General features: G+C 38.7%; 1 protein-coding gene and 1 pseudogene across 5 annotated transcripts in view; one reads left to right on the forward strand and one right to left on the reverse strand.

The window, feature by feature from the left end:
• The window catches only part of LOC306654118 (endophilin-A3), a 578,788-nt gene that overhangs the window by 533,055 nt on the left and 27,296 nt on the right, over positions 1 to 18,437 (forward strand). The gene's annotated exons all lie outside the window — the stretch shown is intronic.
• LOC306654124 (presenilin-associated rhomboid-like protein, mitochondrial) lies at positions 9,952 to 15,889 on the reverse strand (annotated as a pseudogene). The gene has a single exon. The product of its transcript is annotated as a presenilin-associated rhomboid-like protein, mitochondrial (transcript).

The raw sequence follows: 18,437 nt of genomic DNA on the forward strand, positions 1-18,437 counted from the left end.
AACTTTGTATATTCCCTTAATTTACTGTATGTTGACTTAATTCTCTGAACAGCTGTGGTTCCCTCATTTCCAAGTTTTAAGGAGAAACTTGTAGTTGCAGCCACTGAAGATAAATTTTGCCTGGGCCATAACCCATATAGCCCAGGTTGGCTGTAGGAGCTTTTACTACTACTCTCAGTGACACAGTGAAGGCACAAGTCACTTATCCAGCTTTCAGCTCTCCCACCCCTGGAGTGATCAGTTACTTGCCATGTTTCCAGAGCTGCAACTTTGGCTCTACAAACAGTGGAAATTTGCTAACCCCCAAGGTATTATTTTTCACCCTCTGGAAGTCCCTGTAGTGTTTAGCCAATGTAGTCTTTTGAAAAAATCTCTCCAGCCTCCCAACTGACTCCACCCACAAATATGTGAGTTTTCTGGCAAAATAGCCTACCATTACAGAACTTACAGAACGGCCGGCATTCTCTGGCCATAGCAAGGAGAAAAGCAGAACAGAGCTTTGCAGATGCCAAGCCACAAATGTCTAAAGTTTCTGTAGCCCTCCACCTGCAGAGGACTCTGAAAAATATATCTGACTTCTATTAAGTGAAATCTCAACTCGTAGCATTACTTCTAAATTTTTCACTTCCCCAGTCATTTGAAATCAGGCTTTCAAGGGAGATGAGCCATTGAAAGGATTGGATTATTTGCTATCCTAAGCCAGGGACTGGATTCAGGGCAAACTGTTTTTTTTTTGTGATTCAACCTCCAGCAAAGACCATTAAACTTATCTTAGATTTATTCTCTTATCCAGACCCAGTCTGAAGGAGAGTTCTCTGACCCCTTCCCACTGCCTGTGCTGTTGTGCTGTGGGTAGACAGCACAGCTTGCTTCCTCCTTCATAAAGTCCAGCGTTGAGAGCACCCATCTCCCCACTACCTCCCCCACCCTTCTGCTCTTCCTATGAACTGCCCCACTTGGTCTTCTTTACTTGGTCCATATCTTATGGACTCAGACCCCAGAAACTCGTCAAGGGTTCTTTTCTTTTTGAAATAAACCAGTCTCTGAAAGTACCAGCGTTTTTTTGAGTTATGTGCTATTTTAAACAAACCTGTAATGAACTTAAGTCTTTTTGTATGGGCAGAAGCAACTGTCAAGTTAGCTTTTTATGGAGAGTCATCTTTTTAAAGACAGATAGTGATATCTCTTGGCCCACAGACTAGAGTAGGTTTGTGCGAGGAAGATGGTGATTTCCAAGTGGATGGCACTGTCAAAGCTATCAGTGGCCCAGTCCCAAAGTAGAAAATCACTTAAACACAAGCTGCACTGGACAACTGCTCCTTAGAGCAAAGTGAAGTTGTCTGGAAGGATTGGGGATGCTTTCAAATTCAACCTAACTCAAAATATAAAAACATCTTATAGTGCTAGTTTTAAAACATAGTATATACTTCTTCAGAAAGAAAGGTCCTACAACCATGGATGGCATCTGATAGCACCCCAGGAAGCTGATATCTGTACAGTATACACATTAATAACAGATACAGAGGAAAATGAATGAATAACAGCTAAAGTTATATGAAACTGAATCCAGGCATATATAAGACTAAGGAGAGTTTTCCCTGGGAAATCAAAGATTTTATTTTTAACACTTAAAAATATCTAAACAGATTGCCATAACTTGAATCCTTTGAAAGAAGATGCTGAGATGCAGTTTAGTGTGCAGAATGCTTATTACTTGCCAATATATATGGAAGGAAACAATCAAGTGGAAGTGGAGAGAGGGCAAAGGAGAACTGTAGTGCAGGCCCACAAGACTTTGCTAAGCTCAGGGGAGCTTTGAAGAATATTTCACTCATCAGGTTGCCTCAGTGTGACCCACAATGACCAGGCCCTTCACACACCTGCCCCCATCAGTCACTGGGTGTGGAAGGGGCATGCTCTAAAGTGAACTGAGACAAATGTGGAGGTACTAACAATTGGAAACTACCAGAAACTGAGTCACCAAATTCTTTGAAGAAAGATTTAGGTGAAGCAGCTTCATATTTACCATGGAAACTTAGGGATATAACATTTTTGGTTACATTAATAGATATAGAAAAGGCATTTAATTGGTTTCAACACAAAATGATGTTTAAAGCTCTTGGCAAACCAGTAATAGAAGGAATCATCCTTACTCTGATTTAAAAAAAAAGAAAGAAGTACCTATTGTAAAGGCCATACTCACTTCTAATGGTGAAACTTTAAAATATTTCCATTAAAATCAGGAAGAAAAAATAAAATGCCCTTCATCACTACACCTGTTTAATACTGCTTTAAATGAACTAACCAGTGCAATATGAGAACTTTTGTGTTTATTTTTATTTATTTATTTGTTAATTTTGGTACCAGGAATTGAACCCAGGGCACTTAACCACTAAGCCACATCTGTAACCCTTTTTTATATTTTATTTTGAGACAGTCTTGCTAAGTTTCTCAAGGCCTTGCCAATTTGCTGAAGCTGGCTGTGAACTTGTAATCCTCCTGCCTCCCAAGCTGCTGGGATTATAGGTGCTCGCCACCATGCCTGGCAAGAGTAGTTTTAAGAGAAAATGAAAATTTAATAATAAGAAAAATTTTTTCTCACTATAATAAAATCACATTAAAAATCCAAGAAAATGTAGAAAGATTTTGGATCTGTAAATGCAGGATAATTCCAGCTTAAAAAAAAAAGTTATACAGGATTGCTGTAATTAATACAAGAAGTGACTAAGAATGGCCCAAACCTTTAGGAATCAATACAAATAGCAAACTATCCAACATAAAAATGAACAAAGGATATGAAGAGATAGTTCTCAGAAAGTGAAACCCTAGTGACCAATAAGCATATGAAAATGTTCCTGTTCTCACTGGTAAAGAAACTAAAAATAGAAGTGACATTTCATTTGAGACCTATTAGACTGACAAAGCTGAAAAAGTTTGATACTACCCAGATTTATCAAGAACATGGAGACTAGGATCTCATGTAGTGCTGGCCAAAGTGCATATTGGAAAAACCAATGAAGAGGACAATTTTGTAAAGTCTGATCAAGTCTAAGAATCTCAAAACCAGAAATTCCACTTGTGGATACAGCCCTTTTAAGCAAAGAGGCAGTATTAAGAATGTACATTGCAGCATTATTTGTAATAGCAGAGACTGAAAGATATATATCAATGTTAGAATTGCTGGTAGTCCTGGGAGAAACTAAGAGGGAAAGTATGGGGATAGAACTCTAAACTCTAGCCATAATGCTTTATTGTTTTTAAAAAAGTCTGAAGCAAATAAAGACAAAATTAATGTCCAAAATTAACTTTGGGTCATGACATGTGATTATCAGTTATACTGTCTTTTTTGTCCTCCTGCCTTTTGACCCTGCCTCCACCTTGCTGTCACAGTCTCTGAGGCCTGGTCTTCTGTTACAAATGAAGGGTTAGGAGGCTGACCAGGAGGATGCCTTCTCCTCCTGGAATTTTACTTTGTATCCCAGGTCCTTGGCAGAAGTCTGGGACAGAGATAAGATGAATATAAAGGTAGGAAAATGGTTGAAATAAGATAACTGGGGCCACTCTACCACTGATGTAGCTCAGTGGTAGAGCACTTGACTTGCATGTGTGTGGCTTTGGTTTCAATCCCTAGCACCTAAAAAGAAAAAAAAAAAAAAAAAAAAGATAAAAGAAAAGAAACCTGGCCAGTCACAATTTAGAACTGAGTATCAAGAATGTTCATCTAATATCAAGACTGAGGAAGGAATCTAGAGGGGGGGGAAACTCTCTCAAAATAGGTAGATACTATGTCCTTTACAAAGGAGTTATTTGGAGCTGGAATACCAGCCCATGAAAATCCCAATTGCTTATATTATGACTTGAAAACTATAGTTGTAACAAAAAGAAAAGAACAAAATAATGAAAGTCTCTGTAATTTATGAAACCAAAATTTGGTACATTTGAAAGAGTTTTTCATTTATTTAAAACTGTTTAAGGCAAAAATAACTAAGGGAAAATAAGTATGAGAAAGTGGTTTGAGGAGACTTGAACAGTATTAGCTGAAAACTATTCAGGTCTTAGTTATGTCCTCATAACCTCAGAATGCATAGCTTTTTCTGGATATCTTCTGTCAGCCATGGCCCTATGTTGAACAGTCTAGATTCAGCACCTTCTTGCCTCCAGAAACGAATGAAGAAAAATGAGGAAAAGAGATTTCCCCTGAGGTCACTAGGCAAGAACTGGTTGAAACAAAATATCAAAAGTTAAATATAGAGAGTCCTCAGGAATGAATCTGACATAATTTTCCCATGTACATATATGAAAACAACACAGTGAATCCCACCATTATGTATATCCATAGGATGAGATCCTAATGAGAATAAGATATATTTCATGCTTATATATCAAAATGGATTCTGCTGTCATGTATAACTAAAAAAAACCAATAAATAAATTTTTTAAAAAAGAAATCTGTGAGTCCACCTTGCAAGTTTTGCAAACAAGACCCAGAGGGGCAAGATTTGGCTAAAGGAGCAAACCTGACCAGTGGCAGGGCAAGATCAGAACTGGGTCATTGCTTCTGAAGCTAGTGCTCTTTCTATTCTCAATTCCTCCCCTTTTTATGTTTTCTTGTCTCATTACAAAAAGTAACATCTGATTAAAATATTTGGAAAACATAGCAATTATGAGACAAAAAAATTCCCATAATCCCATCATCCCAAAGACAACTATTATTTCCATTGTGTTATATTCCTATAGCCCTTTCTCTATGTTTAAGTCATGGAATTTTCTCATGTTATTAAAAAACAATAAATATTACTTAATCGCTGTACCAGTGTATCATTGTATGAATGTAGCCTAATTAAACCATTCCCTTAATTTTGCAAGCTTAAGCTATTTATACTTTTTTATAGTTACAAAGGCAGTATAAGAAACATTTTTATGCATATAACTTTTTATGTCATTTGAATTATTTTTAAAAAATAGTTGAATGGAATTAGTATTACTAGGTCATAGGGTATTAAATATTTTGTAACTTCATAGGACATTAAAATGTCTATAGTGCTAAATACATTATTACCAAATTGCCTTCTAGAAAGTTTCAACCTATGGTATATTTTAAGCCCTATACCCCTGTGACTCCCCCCACCCCTTTTCTTCTATCCACTGTTGAGAAAGGATGGGGGAAATAGTAGGTAGAAGTTACATACTTGACTGTCCATATTGTATGTTTGAGCAGATGCTGGAAAATGTAGATCTCACTGGACCAAAGTTCTTAATGCTCCAGGAGATAACTGAAGGCAGGGAAAGCATTTTGTATCTGTGGGATGGTGATCAGTTTCCAAAGAAACATATAAAATTTAAAAGGATTTTCTTAATCAAGGAATTTTTTTTTCAGGGATTAAAGACTGTGGAACATACCTAAGAATTTTGTTGATGTCTAGCCAAATTATTATCTTAATTCTTTACTGAGTTTAATAACGTCCCTTTCAGGAAGGGATCTTGGGAAAATACTTGTGGTGCAGCAGGATTATATGGTTAAATTCCTAAACATAGTCTCATCACTCTGACCAATTATTTTCCCCCTCACCCGTGGATGTATATTATATAGGGTGGAATTCAATGGTAGTGGTTTTTAAACATCTTGAGGTTACAAATCCCTCTGAGAAGAGAGAGAGAGAGAGAGAGAGAGAGAGAGAGAGAGAGAGAGAGAGAGAGAAAGGAGCCATCTTTCCCCCCAAAGACATTTATCTACAAAACTCTACATATAATTTTCAGAAGATTTAAAAAGGAAATTTGAGGATTATCTGCTTATTCCTGTTTGATGAACTGAACATTTTGGTTCTTTAGACCATATCCTAAATTAAAGCTAATTTATATTTCTTGATCTGTGGTTTTTGAAATATATACTCTCTCTTATACTGTGGTTATTTCCTTTTTAGACTATTTACAATCCTTGAAATAGCTAAAATTGTAGTTGGGGAAAAGGGCTATTTAAAACAGTTTTCTCCACTCAAAAAGGCTTCCCCCTTGTTTTTCCTATGTCTGTTTTTCCTCTCTTAATCCTATGCACAATCAAAAGTCAATCATGGATGGTTGGAGACTCCATCCATCTTTCCATCCATTCAGCAAGCATCCGCTAAGCATTCACTAAGCCAAATCTAGTTCCTTAACAAGCAGAGATGAATAAGATCTTGTTTCCTCAGCTATGTAGACCAAGGAATTATGATATGATGTCACAAAAGCAAACATAGAAGTATTTATAGTGTGCCAGACAAATAAAGGAGAGACTAGTTATGGATTCTAAGTAGTTAGAGAAAGTTCACAGAAGAGATGGATTGCAACTAGGACATTTATAACAAAAAGGAAGGGCATTTCAGTCAAAACAGCAAAAGCACAGAAATGGGAGAGAGCCTGGGTTATTTTCAAAACCACAAGTAGATCCACCATGTAAAGCAGAGGATATGAGAGGGAGTGGTCAGAGGTGGGTTTGGAAGTATAAGTTAGGACCAGATTGTGAAAGTCTTTTAATGTCATGCTAAAACACTTGGACTGCATTTTATTGGCAATGGGGTGATAAGAAAAGTTCTAATCAAGTTAATGATGTTAGCCTATTTGTGTTTTAGAAAGAGCGTCAGCCTTCAATATGGATGAAGAATTAGAGGAGAAAGAAACTGCATAAAGCCCATAAATTGAACTCACCCAAATTTTATTAGTGGTCCTTGATTAGATTGTTGGGCCTAAAATCGCCAGTCACTCAAGATACTGGATTAAGATCCCATGTCTCTGATTTATTCAGAAAAGAGCAGACATGTCTGACATCGAGCAATAGATGCATCATTAATTGAGAAGCTATGATACAAATGTACCCAGCCTAAGACTGGGGTATTGGTTTATGAGGACTAAATCTAGCATGGAGAACAGCTGTATGGTAAAGACTGACCAGTATGTGCTAAGAGGCAGCATCTCAATAAAGAACATACTGAAAAACTATCAAAAGTCATCACAAATAAAACAACTTAAGCAGCTAACATATATCAGCTTGAACAGCCTAAGAAATGGATATTATTATTATTATTATTATTATTATTATTATTATGTGTAGGAGGAAGTACACTCAAGTACATGTAGTTACTTGTCCTTGTTTCCTTACCTAATTAGTGTGTAGGCTACGATTTAAACCCAAGTTTGTGTGACTCTAAAGGAACCAGACGGAGAAGGAAGCATTGTATTAGAGAAACAATGTATTAGAGTCTAACCACAAGGAGGGTGTCAAAGCAGAGGTTTGAAGCAGAACCTAGGAAGTGCTACAACTTGTGAATAGGGTGCCAGGAGCTAAGGAATGGGTAACAAGCCAGGTTCCCACTTTAGGGGTAGCACTGTCCCATGTGTGAGATCCAGGATCCAAGTTGAGTACATGGAGAGGTGCCAGGTAGTGTTAGGCCAAGATTCTATCTGCAGTGCCAAGTCAGGCCTGTCTTGACAGAGGCACTGCTGGTCATATGTCACCACCACCACTGGAGAAGTAAGCAAAGAGCCTGGTCAGCTGCACTATTTGGTAATGACTACCCACCCCTTACCCAATTCTTCATATGCTTGCCCCAAACCTTTTTATACCCATATTTAGATTATTGATTTAGCAGATTAAAAAGACTTATTTCTAAACCAGTAGTTCGTTTTTTGAAGATCCACTGAAGCTCTATTCTGAATGCTCCTTGAGAGATAAATTTTATTTTTAGCCAATCTCAGTTTCTCATTTGGATCTCTGTGCAATTAAAAAGTAAAAAAAAAAAAAAAATCTAGAAAAAGATAGCTGGATGTGCAAAATGAAAACCAGGAGGGGTTATTTAGACACCTGCCAAATTTCAGACTTATTGCAAAAAACCTCTAGGCTTGCATATACCGAGTCTTAACATAGTCTTGAAGCATTCAGACCACAGCTGATGTGATCCAGTCCTATTATTAACAGTACTGCTTTCATCCCCAAATATCTACACCCCATCCCTGTCTTCGGTCTCACCAATACATTTTTCTGTACTGAAAACAGATGCCTCGTTATCCATTAACATTCATCTTTTCACATGGTAGATGCAGACTGACCTTAATAAAGCGCTCTTTTTATCATGTAATTCCACCATTTGGGCTCATTCATTCTTTATCCTCCAAATAGCCTTGCACTTTTTCTTGATGCACCATCTAAACCAATGATTAAAACAACAATTTTCAAAGTATAGATTGCACAAGGACCCTACTCATCCTCTTCAACCCAACCTACTCCTTCTTTCTCAACATATAGTCCAACTAGGAGACCTCTATATTTTGCCTTGAACTTCCTTAAACAAACAAAAACAAAACTTGAGTCTGTAAAAAATTAAAAAATAAATAAATAATTTTTAAAAATCACAGGCAACCATGAGCACTGAAGAGTGGTTAATAAATTAATTTTCCAAGAACCAGGCTGATGTCCAACACTGTTGAATAAGACCCTATAATCTAGCGTAGGGTCAAAGAGGGATGTCCTTTTCTTTGAAATATGGCAATGAAATTAGAACAAAAAATCATCCATAACAGGATTCTACTTAAATCAGTGTTGGCACCTCCACAAGAAAATCAGGTAGCATTTGAAACACATTTAAAATGTATTGTTATAATTTATTTACAGGCAAATAAATAAAGAATAAACTGTGGAGAAATGCAAAAAGAAGAATTTTTTTTTTTTTTTTTCTGCTAAGATTTTTGAAAACCACTGATTGGAACACTGAAGTAGGGCAGTGATCATGGCAGATTCCTGCCACCAAAATAACATATAAACTCTCTGTAATATCTTATTTCAGATTTCAAGTAGCTTTCACCACCCCCCAGGGTCTTTTATTATAATATTTCTAATATTAAGACTCACTTAAGTGGTTCTGGGGATGTAGCTCAGTGGTAGACACTTGCCTAGCATGTATGAGGCCCTGGGTTCAATCCTTTGGATTTCTGGGGGTGGGGGTTATTTAGCTCATCAAAATTTTAATGTTAATAAAATGGTTCTGACTTGGATCCAGGGAGCCTTCTAGATGGTTCTCTACACACATGCATGGTCAGCAAACAGAAACTGGCAGCCTTTACTATTGGACCAAAGAGCTTTCTGGTGATCTTCTGAAACCCAGGCTTCTGAAAAAATGAGTTGCTTTAAATCCAGGAGTCTTTGAGTGGCGCCTCCTGGTTGGCCTGTGTTCTCTTGGCTCCTCTATTGTTGTCCAAGCAGGAGCCAAAGTGACTGATCCAGAGTTTTCTAGACCTGCATAAGATTTACTCATCTGTAGTTGGGAGGCTTTTTCTACCAGGCAGTAAAAGCCAAAGGGTCACAAACACTTAGTACCAATTAACTCTACTTATACAACATAAGTCCTTGCTTGCTCTCTGCCCTCCAAGACTCCTGTTTAATGTGAGGCAGCAGCAGAGAGCAGCTGTGGAGGGTGAAGCAATATCTTATTTTTAACTATGGTTTTTATTTTTTATTTTTCCATATTTTTATTGATGCATTATAATTATGCATAATGGTGGGATTCATAGTTACACATTCATTCATGCACAGGATATAACAATATAATTTGACCAGTGTCATTCCCTAGTATTTCCCCTTTCCCTTCCTTCTTCCCTCCCCCTGGTTTCTTTCTGCTACTGATTTCCTTGTGATTTTCATGAGATTCCTCCTCCTCTCTTTTTCCATTTTCCTGTCTAGCTTCCACATATATGAGAGAAAACATAAGACACTTGATTTTCTGAGTTTGGCTTATTTTTAGCTAGAGGGAATAAACGAATGAAAAGCAAAGATCAGAAGGGCACTAAGTTGGGATATTACTAGTGACATAACATAAAGTTCTCAAGTTCCATCCATTTTCCTGCAAATGACATAATTTCATTTTTCTTTATGGCTGAGTGGAACTCCATTGTGTAAATATACCATATTTTCTTTATCATTCATTCTTTGATAGATACTTAGGTTGGTTCCATAGTTTAGCTATTGTGAATTGTACTGTTATAAACATGGGTATGCATGTATGACTATAGTAGAGTAATATCTATTGTGTAAAACACAGGAAACTATCAAAATCCCTGGAGTGAACCAACATTTCACTTCAGCTGCTCTGCCCTAACTGTGCCTTCATAGCAAGAGAGGGGCCCACAGATCCCATACAGGGTGGTGACTCAAGAGAGAAAGTTTTGTTGGAATACAGTCAACAGAAATAAAAAAGCATGCAGGCTTCTAAGTACAATCTAAAAAAAGTATTCATTGGTAGAAGCGGAAGGAGTACCATAGGACCTGTAGAGAATTTCACCATCACTAGTAATATCCCAACTTAGTACTCTTCTATTTTTGCTTTTCGTTTATTCATTCCCTCCAGCTATTTGATAATTCAACACAAATGTATTCATTTTTGTGACTGATATATAATACACCAAGGTCATTCGTAATTGTGGATCATGTCAGTGCAAACCTGGACACCAATACCTCCCCACACCCTACCCCAGCCCAAGAAATTCTGATTTAAGTCATCTGCAGTATGCCCTGAAACTCTGGGTTATTTTAAAGCTCCTCAGAAGATTCTAAAGTGCAGCTAAGATTAAGAACTACTGTTTTAGCCAGGAAATGGGACTAGAGGTCCCCAGGAATTACCTCAAAATGAGAGACCCTTCCTCAGGAAGCAGTGGCTAACCAAGAGTGAGCTAGAAGGCTGGGACTAAATGGCAGAACCTGGACCCATGCTCTGCCTCATTCTGAAGGTTCAATCAAGCATAACAACAACTGATAACTCAGGAGGAATCAGCTATCAATGCCTGAGAAGGCCACAGAATAATTTTGATATGAATCTTTAAGAATGACTAGTTATTTTCCAGGTGGCAAACAATCCTGTGAAGAGAACAGCACGTAGACTAGCTTAACATTGTACCCAGTGTGCGGGTGGAAAGCAGTGTGACTCCTGGGCTGATGTGCTCTTGGAGCTTCCTTATTTCGTGCCACATTTTCACTAGAGGCTCCCTGTTCTTCCAAATGAGTTCATGACCATAAGTAATATACCATATGCCAAAGAGAGCTCTCCCAAGATGTGCAGTATCACCAAAAAATTTCCATCCCAGGATCATTCCAGTTGTATCCATGGCAATGATGACTTTTAGGGCATTCCCTGCCGTGAACATGAACACTTGAAGGAAGATGATGGCAAGCCTCCCCTCCGGGATCTTAGTGCAAATGACCACCAACACATTTGTGATCACACCTGATGCACCAAAGGTCCTTATCTTCCTATGTCAACTTTACACATATAACTGACAAAGTTAGAAATAACACCTGCAGATAGGTCCACTGCCATGAACTGCTCTTGACCCAGAATATTCACTGTGCTGGAAGAAAAGTTCCACAAAACATACATATTAACTGTCATGTGAAATAAGGATAAATGACTGAATGTTGACAGCAACTCTGGAGAACAAAGGACCTTTGAGACTGGATTGGATGTGAAGTGTCTCATCATTGTCCACTGTAGAGAAGATACAGGACACAAGGATGTTTGCAGCTATGATACCTGTCGCAGTCCGTTGGCCATCACTTAGGTTATTCTACCACTTGTTAATCTCCTTTCTGAGATTTCCTTCTTTTTGTGGTCTCATGCTATCCAAACCAATCAACTTTTATACCATCAGAATATCTCTGGACCCCAGACTTCAGTGATTCATATTGCCAAATAGCAGCTGATGCAAATGCACAGTCTGTAAACTCAACAGTTTAAAAAAAAAAAAAAGGTTTATGAGAGTCCTTATAGGAGAGGGAGAAGGATAAAAGACTGTTTTTTTCTACTAGAGGAATCAAAGCACTTCTCTTGTGTGCTTCACCACTTGATCTTGTGTCTGATCTTTGAAGTTCAATCTTCCTGGGAGCTTTTCTGAATGCACATTTTTGCTGAATAAAGAAGTTAAACCTGCGTCTGAGCAGCTGCAGAGGTACCGGGACAGCAGTGAACTCCTTGCAGCTATGGCCACCCCCAGCGGAGCCCATGCCTGGCCACAGTCCCAGCCTCTCTGTGCTCAGCCTCGCCATGCCATCTTCCCAACCTCTGCCCCACCATGGCCTGACATTACTGGGAACCTTTCTTATGAAACTGCCTACATGGTGCAGATTGAACCTGCAGTTGAAGAGTACATTCTTTTTTTCTTCTTTATGGTCCTGGGGATTGAACCCAGGGGCACTCTACCCCTGAACCACATCCCCAGCCCTTTTTATTTTTTATTTTGAGACAGGCTCTCACTAACCTGCTTAGGGACTCAGTAAGTTGCTCAGGCTGGCCTTGAATTTGCAATCCTCCTGCCTCAACCTCCCCAGTCATCAGGCATGTGCCACTGCTCCTGAGAAGAGTACATTCTTTATGTCAGTACTTTTAAGATATTTTCTCTGATACTGAAACCTTGAACTCTTGTTTGTTTATCTCATTTATTAGTGACAGCTCCCTTTGTGGTTTGCCTATACTGTGTTCAGTTCTCTGCTTATCTTAAAAATTGGCCACACCATTTCTTCACAATTTCCTGGAGGTAATTAATGGCACTTCAGTCTTTTTGTATGTGGGGGAAATGCAGAATATTGTCTGAGTGTTGAGTAGCTGGAGGAAACAAACAAATGAATAAGAACGTACAGGGATAATATATATTTATATAAAGATCCAGCATTTTAAAGCAGTCTGAATAGGCCAAGGATTTTATAGTTGTGGAATATTTCATGGGCTTTCAAGGATGAAGGAAATTTGTTTTTAAACACTGACTATTTTAAAGACACCCCAGAGGTGCAGACTTTTTGCAGCACATGTTTCATGGCCCCTCCAGATCTGATTTTTTTTCTACAACATTTGCTTTCCAAAAACGATTTCAGCATTGTGCAAACAGAATGTTGAATATTTCAGAGCTGTAAGTCTTGTGGGAAATAGCCTGTCTTTGAGGTTAGATAAATAAGTTTAAACTATTTCTGACATTTTATAGCTTTTTCAACAGAGCAAACATTTGTAGTTTTGAAAGACAGCAAAGAGCAGTAGTACGGAGAATCTTGTCTGAGTTTCCTTTGGCCTCTTCAGTTCTTTGACAGTGATCACACATGTAATGATGCTTCTCTGTGCTGGATCCCAGGGTCTGCTTCTTCCCTCAGCACTGGGACTTTTGTCTCCCTTTTGCATCTAAAACCTTGCCATGTTCTGTTTTGCTTTTTCAAAATCCAAGTATATGCAAAATATCACTAACTGTGCAAACTAAGTCTCATCTCCTTCCTTCACTGAGACTTAGTTTCAAGTGTGATTGCCTCTGACTCCTGCCAGTTCCAGATTTTGCATTCCAGAGCCTTCTGGAGCTGACTTCTGACAGTTCTCTGGGGCTTGCCCTGGCCTGAGCCCCCTTGCCTTTGGCTCTGGCATTAAGTGGCCCTAGCTCTCTTTTGCCCTCCATTGATCAGGAAGCAGAACTCAGCTCCTTGACTGGTTTCCATTCATAGCAAAACATCATTAGTAACAAGCAAGCATTTGGAAATTAAACAAGTGTGAAAATTCAGGGATCATGGCAACGGCATCCTATCACCCAGGCTCTTCCTGCTCCCTGTTCTCCTTGCCTCCACTCCATACCTCTGATCTCTCAAGTGGCTATAGAAACTCCACATTCTTCTCTCCCTGTTATGCAGCTCTTGCCTATAAAGGCATGCTTCCAAATTTTCCAAGATATTCTGAAGGGAAAGGTTTCACCCTCTTTAGAAAACAACTGGAGTTTTCTCAAAACAACTTCCCTGACCTTTGGTTTGTTCTACTCAATTTACTTTAACAAGCCTCCTGTGTGCACATCATTGCTCTGAGACTCCAGAGGTGAATCTGACTGATTTTTGCCTGGGGCTTTGAACCAAGTCAGAGACTCTTAGGTTGTCTTATTGGATTGCTGGAGAAGGAACCAGATTCCTCTCGGGAATCTGATTCTCTTACATTCTCCGGAAAACTGAGCATCAGGAAAAACTGATGTTCAGCATTCCGGAAAAGCTATGATCCAAGCACCTACAACAGTGCTGACACTCAGTGACCACAAAATATTTGCTGGATGGATGAATGTTTGATTACTTGAAAATGTTGGGGGCTTGGGAGTGAGTGGGTGGTCTGAGCAATCTTCACATTGTTTCTATTGCTCAGTGATGTAAGGAAAGACATGGGGGATATAAAGCAACTAGAAAAATAGAGTATCAGAATAACTCAGGAACAAAATGGACCCATTTAAAATCACTTTGAAGAGTTTTTGGTTTTTGTTTTCAATTCTGCTGAGCAGTAAGGTCTGCTGAGATGAAAACCTCCTAGAGTGCAGTGTTCACATGATAATCTTCACCAGCCCAGTTCTGCATTTCAAAACTATTGCAATAGTGGTACCTGAAGATAGCACCCTGACGTGGGAGCCAGTCCCACTTATGGAGTTACCTGGAGCTCAGGCATCTGGTGAACCGAGTTCCAGAAAGGATTTGGAGGTCCCTCTTAAGCCTGGGGAAGCCAGCAGCACTGGCCACTCTGGGCTGCAGATGCCAGAGCAGAGCAAAGCTGCAGGAATGGAGACCATGCCCTGACAAATGGATGCTTTATGATAACATCCTTCACTTGGGATTCTTAACCAACCAGGGGTGTAAATGTAGTAGAACACTTCCTGAGGCCTGGACGGCAGGTGAACCCCAGGACAGTCAGATCCTCTTGTAGAGCTGAGAGCACTTCTAGTTCAACAAACTTTTACTGAGCATAACCACCCCTGACAACAAGCAGCTTCCAAAAAGATGGGATCCTATGCTGATCATGACATAATGTTATAAATGCAATTGTGTCGGTGTGAGCAAAGCACAAGAAGAGTCATAAGGCGTATGTAACCACTCAGTGTCTTAGAGGACTTCCCATAAGGTATAAATACAACCACAAACAGGAGTCACAAACTGAGAAAGTAGGAACATTCCAGGCAGAGTCAAAGACAGATGGCAGGCTGAGCATGCTGGTTAATAGCAGTGACTTGACTATACTGTGAGCTCTGTGATAGGAGAGACATGGCAGTGAGTTGGAATTAGAGCTAAGGGTGTGGAACGGGGGAATATCAGGCTCCATGCATCCTTGGGCAGCCAGGGCCAGCAGGAGTTCCTGAACACCTTATTCCCTCTGGCCTTGTATGAGGATAGTTTTGACATAGGGAAGAGAGTAAGAAGTTGTTTTACTGAGAACTGTGCCCAGTGGTACAGCAGGACTACTGAAAATGGAGAAGGGGAACAGTCCAAGAGAACTTTCAGAAATGATTTCTTTTTTTAACTTTATGGCAAATTAGACATGGAGTATGAAAAGAAAGTGAGGGCCAAGAATGGGTGTGAGGCAGGATGACTGGAGTAAATGGGGCACTGTGATGATAAAAGGAAACAAGCATAGGGTTAGAGGAGACCAGATGGGATTGACTATGGGATTTATAGTGTTTGAGACCACTTGGAATCCAGGAGACTTGACCTCCAGGGAGAAGTTTATATTGGATAGGTAGTCATGGGAGTTTTCAGCATAAAAATTACCATTGTATTGCTCAAAGTAGATGGAATCATCCTGGAACAGCATGTAGAGTAAGAAGGAAGGACTTTGACTTGGTACTCTGCTGTAGTCCCACTGTCTTCATTTCAAACTAACTGTTTCTGACATTTTCTTTTGGAATATGATTATGTCATTTTGTTCCAAGGAGCTCATGCTGGTGTGGCAATCAGCCATCTGGGTTGTTTTCCTTCCTTAGTTTTTAGTCCAGACTCTCATGGTTACCAGGGACAGAGAACCACCTTGAACTGGCTTTAAAAACATGAAGGGGGGTGGGGACCATGAAGAGAGTACTGGCTCATGAAATTGAAAAGTCCTAGAGTACATTGGCCATGTCTGGATTATCCCAGAATAGGGCCATTTCTCACCAGCTTCATTGCTACTACAGTGGTCTAAGCCACCACCATATATCTAGGTGGGATTATTATGATAGGAGCCTTAGAAGGCTCCCTACAACCTATGTTCTCAACACAGCAGTCAAAATGACCTTTAAAAACATGTCAATCATGTCAGTTCTCAAAAATCTGCATAATAAATATCAAAGCCTTACAATGCCCTATAAGGCTCCCATGACCTAGCCCAACTCTCACTTGCCCCTCTTCTCCTGCAGTCTCCCTTGCTCTATCTCTGTGATCTCCTGCTCTTTCATATCCCTCCAAAATAGGAAGAGTGTCCCGCGACCCCTGTTTAATGAAACCGGTAGGACCTCTTCTCAGAATATTTCAAAGACAGTGTTGTACAGAAAACCAGATATAATCAAAATATAGATATCAAAATATTAATGACCCTAATAACACATGTGCTTCATTTCTAATGCATCCAATTCAAAATCTAGCACTGGATTCAGTAATTACCATAATTTTGAAGTAGTGGTGGTTTTAAACATATTTTGAAGCATCTGCTAACAATTATGATATGTAATTATATGACTTCTTTTGGTGACAAAGATATTGCTACTTGCTTTGTTGCTTACAATCATAATTGACAGGTGTTAAATTTCAACTGGAGTTAGTGTAAAGTTCACAGAGCTGTGAATTCCACTTGTGGATCCACCTGAGGTTCATGGTTCCCAGGTTAAGAAACTCCTTCAGAACCAGTGCACATGTTGTTCCCTCTGCTTAAACTTTTGCCATTTTCTAAGAGCTCTTTTAACTTGGCTGAAGGCCTTTATTTAGTAAACCATGGTTCAATTTGAAATTGACAGTGCTATGGTTTGCATGCTTGTTAACAGTGTATTGAAAAGGTTTTATGACTTGAGACAAAATCACTAATTTGGGCTGATTTCAGGAGGTGAATATGAATTAGTGAAGAACCTTGATTTGTAAAATGTTTTCAAGCCTCTGAATTTGGTTTTTGAAAAATGGTCAATAACTTAATTGAGAATTTACTTAGGTCTTAAAGCAATCTTCTTTAATTAGTAAGTAACAATTTAAAATCTCACTTCAATTGTGTTATCTGGTGGAGAACCATGAAATATTTGAAAGTTTTTCTATTTGCACTTTTCTCCTCAAATATTTAAGATTTTTCCTTTCTAGCTAATATGATAAAATAGATTCCTCTAGGAGGATTTTACCATAGAGTCAGCACTTTACTGTCTTCACTATTTGGAAAAGAACAGTGGCCTTAGTGACAAAAAAATATATGGATGTATCTTTGGGAATGAATATATTTTCTTGTAGAAAGTGCATTCCTAGTTCATTCTTCACACATTCAGCAAATATTCACATGTTTAGTCTTTACTGGGCACTGTGTTCATGATAGAAATGACGTGAGTAAATATATTAAAGGATGGATGGATAGGTGGGTGGGTAGGTGGATGAATTTATCTCACATATATTTTAGAACTGAAAGGGGTCCCAAGAGGTAATTGTACATGAAGTCCGTTGCTTCATTTTTGAAATTTCTGAGCAATAAGAATTTCTGACACTTTAGGAAACACAAATTCACTTCTGTGGTCTTTAGTTTGAAATTTAGATGCCTAATTTGCCCTTTATAATGTAACTATTATTTGAAATAATAATAAAATACATAAATTGACACTAAATATTCAATAGCACTTAAAGTAGGAATGATGATCTGACCTGTGAGGCCAGAAGGGATTTCTGCTTATTAATAAGAGCTGTGAGTCAGAACGCTGAAGTTAGGTGGCAAAAAAAATGATATTGAACTAACATTCAAGTGGTAACTGAGGAGCATCTGCATAAAAAAAAGCAAATTTTAGGTAGCATCAGCCTTGCATTCTCAATTAAGCACAAAAAGGTAAGACTTTTTTTTTTTTGGAAGTGCTGGGGATTGAACCCGGGGCCTTGTGTTCATAAGGCAAGCACTCTACCAACTGAGCTATATCCCTAGCCCAACACTTTTTTTTAAAAAGGAAATTTTAAAATAAACGGACTAAGATAAAGACAAATAAAAACAAAACTGGTAAGAATAAAACTTATAATCACAGGAATAAAATCATATTAGAAGCAGAAAACAGAACACTTGACCTAAAATGAAATGAGTGAAATGGAGACAAGCTTAAGAATTATTTGCAAAATGCAGAGTCAAAAACAGAGGGCTAAAATCAAAGAGACCTAGGGTGATGGACAGGAAGAGATTGACAATCATGTAGTTGGTATTCCTGAGCAAGAGAACAGAGCAGAAGGAGCAGACACAGAACTTAAAGAAGTAAAAGAAGGAGGAGGAGGAAGAGAAGTAGAAAAGGAAAGAAAGAATAAATATTTTACTGAGTAGGGGGAAAAATGAGTATAGTTTGTAGATTACCCCCAAATATTTCAGGCAAAATCAAGGAGAATTTAATACTACTTCCCGATCAGGTTGTGGAAAAAGTTTTGAAGATTTCAGGTTACATAACGAATCCCATAG

Source organism: Sciurus vulgaris (assembly GCF_902686455.1).
Source record: "Sciurus vulgaris genome assembly, chromosome: 2".
Taxonomy (NCBI): Eukaryota; Metazoa; Chordata; class Mammalia; order Rodentia; family Sciuridae; genus Sciurus; species Sciurus vulgaris.